Source organism: Sorghum bicolor, chromosome 10 (genome assembly GCF_000003195.3).
Source record: "Sorghum bicolor cultivar BTx623 chromosome 10, Sorghum_bicolor_NCBIv3, whole genome shotgun sequence".
Classification (NCBI taxonomy): Eukaryota; Viridiplantae; Streptophyta; class Magnoliopsida; order Poales; family Poaceae; genus Sorghum; species Sorghum bicolor.
The window spans coordinates 26,763,425-26,766,973 of NC_012879.2; positions in this window are offsets into that span (position 1 = coordinate 26,763,425).

Genomic DNA, 3,549 nt, shown 5'->3' on the forward strand with positions numbered 1-3,549 from the left:
TTAGATACGGTCAATGATCTGGCTATGCAATATCGTGATATTGCATTTGATCTGTATCATCAACTCCACCCACCTCCCGGCGAAGGAGAAATGGATACGGATGGCGAGTTGGCAGACGATGGAGAACCCGATCCCGGCCTCAGTGGTGGAGAGGAGTCCGACCCCGATGATCACAACCCAGGGGGTAATCAAGATGATGGCAACGACGACCCGGGCTACAGCTCTGGCCACACCGATTAGTTCGGTGAAACCGAGGGCAACGTCGTTGTAGGGGTCTTAGCTTGCCGTAGTGGGGTTCGGGTTTGTAATATAAGTTTTCTTTCGGTTTGAGAAGTTGAACTTGTTTACTCTTGGTGTGTATCTAACTAGTGTTTAATAAGTGAATGTAAGATATGTTCTGTGTTATGAATTTTACATGGTAACCGGTATCTACGATTCTTGTAACAGATGCCGATGCGTACTCGCGGATCCGATGGAGCTGGGACATCCCAGGGAGGGGATGATATCCCCAACCCTCCACCTGCTCCACCTTCTTTGGCTGACGCCATTGCTGTCCTGCTAAGTGCCACAACTGACAATGCTCGCTTGCTGCGTGAGCTAGCACAGCGTCAAACACACCCTGCTTCAAACTTCAGGGCACCGCGCAACGGGGATGGAGAGGCTCGATATGTAGATTTCACCGAGACCAGGCCCCCAGTGTTCACTAAGGCCGATGAGCCTTTAGAAGCGGATGACTGGCTCCGAACTATGGAGCATAAGTTCAGTTTAATTCAGTGTTCAGAAACTCAGAAACCCTTATTTGCAGCCCAGCAGCTTCGGGGAGCTGCAGGTGCCTGGTGGGAGAACTTCTTAGCTATTCAAGCTCCCGGACACCAAGTTACCTGGACTGAGTTTAGGGACGCATTTCGCGCCCACTATATCCCCGAAGGGCTCATGGCCATGAAGGCCGAAGAGTTTCTCGCCTTGCAGCAAGGCGACAAAAGTGTTATGGAATACGTGGCAAGGTTCAATCATCTTTCTCAATATGCCACGGATCATGTGAACACTGACAGAAAGAGGAAAGCCTGTTTCATGCGTGGTCTAAATACTAAACTTCAGACCATGATGACCACATGCCAAAATGCTACTTTCTATGAGGCGGTAAATATTGCTATCGCCTCAGAGGAAAAGAATAGGAAACATAAGGAAGCCAACAAGAAGGCTGCTTCCTCTTCTTTCTCTGGTCGCGGTCAAAAGCGCCAGAGGGTCATTTATCATCCACAAGGCCACGGACGTTTCCAAACGCCGATACCTTATCGTGGTCCTTTCTTCCCTCCACAGTACAGACCTGGGCAGCAGGTATATTCTCGACCTACTGCCATCGCTTTTGCACCACGCCAGCCGAACGCCCCGGGTGTTCGCCCTACTACTCCGCCCAGCCACAATTACCCTTGCTTCAATTGTGGTAAACCTGGGCACTTCTCTAAAGAGTGCCCTTTTCCTCGTCAAACCAACCCTACCTTTCCCAGACCACCTATAGTCCAACCCCAGCAGGGTCAGTTCAGAACTAGGGTTCAAAAAGGGCAACAGGTACAGAAAGGTAGACCGGTAAAGAAGACAGGGCAAGTCTTCCATACTGAAGTGGAGACGATTCCAGAGGGTGAACCAGTGATGATGGGTACGTTTCCTGTTGCAAAGCATCCTGCTTTAATGCTCTTTGATTCTGGTGCATCCCATACATTTATCAATCGCACCTTTGTGTTAAAGCATGGCATACCCATTGGGGAAACACGAGATCATTTTTATATACAGTCGCCAGGAGGACGGCTGATGTCTAAAGAAATGGTTCACCAAGTACCCATCGAATTTGGTGGGCACAATTTTCCTACTAGCATGATTGTTCTTAAGGACCAAGAAATTGATGTCATCTTAGGCATGAACTGGATGGCGCAACGAGGGGTTGTGCTAGACACTTTGCACCGAACCATTAAAATCCCATTGCCCAATGAGAGTTCTTATTTGCTAATCCAATTAGTTACTCCCAAACGGACAAGTGGGCAAGTTCATGCCGCTAATGTGTCTGAAGTTAAAGATATCCCGGTAGTTCGAGATTTCCCGGATATATTTCCTGAAGACTTACCAGGTCTGCCTCCGGACCGGGATGTACAATTCAGTATAGAATTGAAACCGGGAACGGCCCCAATATCTCGAAGGGCCTACAGAATGGCACCGAAAGAGCTGGCCGAATTAAAAACCCAATTACAAGAATTGTTGCAGAAGGGTTTTATTCAGCCTAGTTCTTCTCCATGGGGTTGCCCAGCCTTGTTCGTAAAAAAGAAAGATCACACATTAAGGCTGTGTGTTGATTATCGTCCTCTAAATGAGGTAACGATTAAAAACAAGTACCCATTGCCCCGCATTGACTTATTGTTTGACCAGTTAGCTGGGGCCAAGGTGTTCTCAAAGATTGATTTGAGATCAGGGTACCACCAAATTAAAATTAGGCCGGAAGATGTGCCCAAGACTGCTTTCACAACCCGTTACGGGTTGTATGAATACTTGGTGATGTCTTTTGGGTTGACTAACGCACCGGCCCATTTTATGTACCTGATGAACTCTGTCTTTATGCCAGAACTAGACAAATTTGTGGTCGTCTTTATCGATGACATCTTGATTTACTCCAAAACTAAGAAGGAGCATGCTGAACACTTGAGAATCGTGCTGACCCGTCTTAGGGAGCACCAGCTATATGCCAAGTTCAGCAAATGTGAGTTCTGGCTGGACAAGGTTCATTTCCTGGGTCATGTATTATCAGCGGAAGGAGTCGCTGTAGACCCAGGCAAGGTAGAAGATGTGTTGAAGTGGAGACCCCCGACTACGGTACATGAGGTCCGTAGTTTTCTGGGCATGGCGGGATATTACCGTCGTTTTATCCCTGACTTTTCCAGAGTCGCCAAACCAATCACAACCTTGCTCAAAAGTCAAACAAAATTTGTTTGGTCACCCCAATGTGAGCAAGCTTTTCAGACTCTGAAAAGGTTGTTGACAACTGCACCTGTCTTAGCCCAGCCAGATATTGAAAAACCCTTTGATGTATATTGTGACGCATCAGGAATCGGGTTGGGCTGTGTGCTGATGCAGGAGGGTCGCGTAATTGCATATGCTTCCAGGCAACTCAAACCTCATGAAGAGAATTACCCGACCCATGATCTCGAACTAGCCGCCGTGGTACATGCATTAAAGATCTGGCGTCATTATTTGTTGGGAAACACATGTCATCTATATACAGATCACAAGAGTTTGAAATATATCTTTACTCAAGCTGAGCTTAATATGCGCCAGCGAAGGTGGCTAGAACTAATTAAAGATTACGACCTTGAGGTGCATTATCACCCTGGCAAGGCAAATGTAGTAGCGGATGCCCTCAGTCGTAAGGCTCACTGTAATTGCTTAACAGTGAAGCCTAGGGATATAACTCTGTGCCAAGAGCTAGAGAACTTGGGAATAGAAATGATTTCCCAAGGAAGCCTTTCCAATTTAAAGATTGATTTCAATCTCAAGGCTCAAATC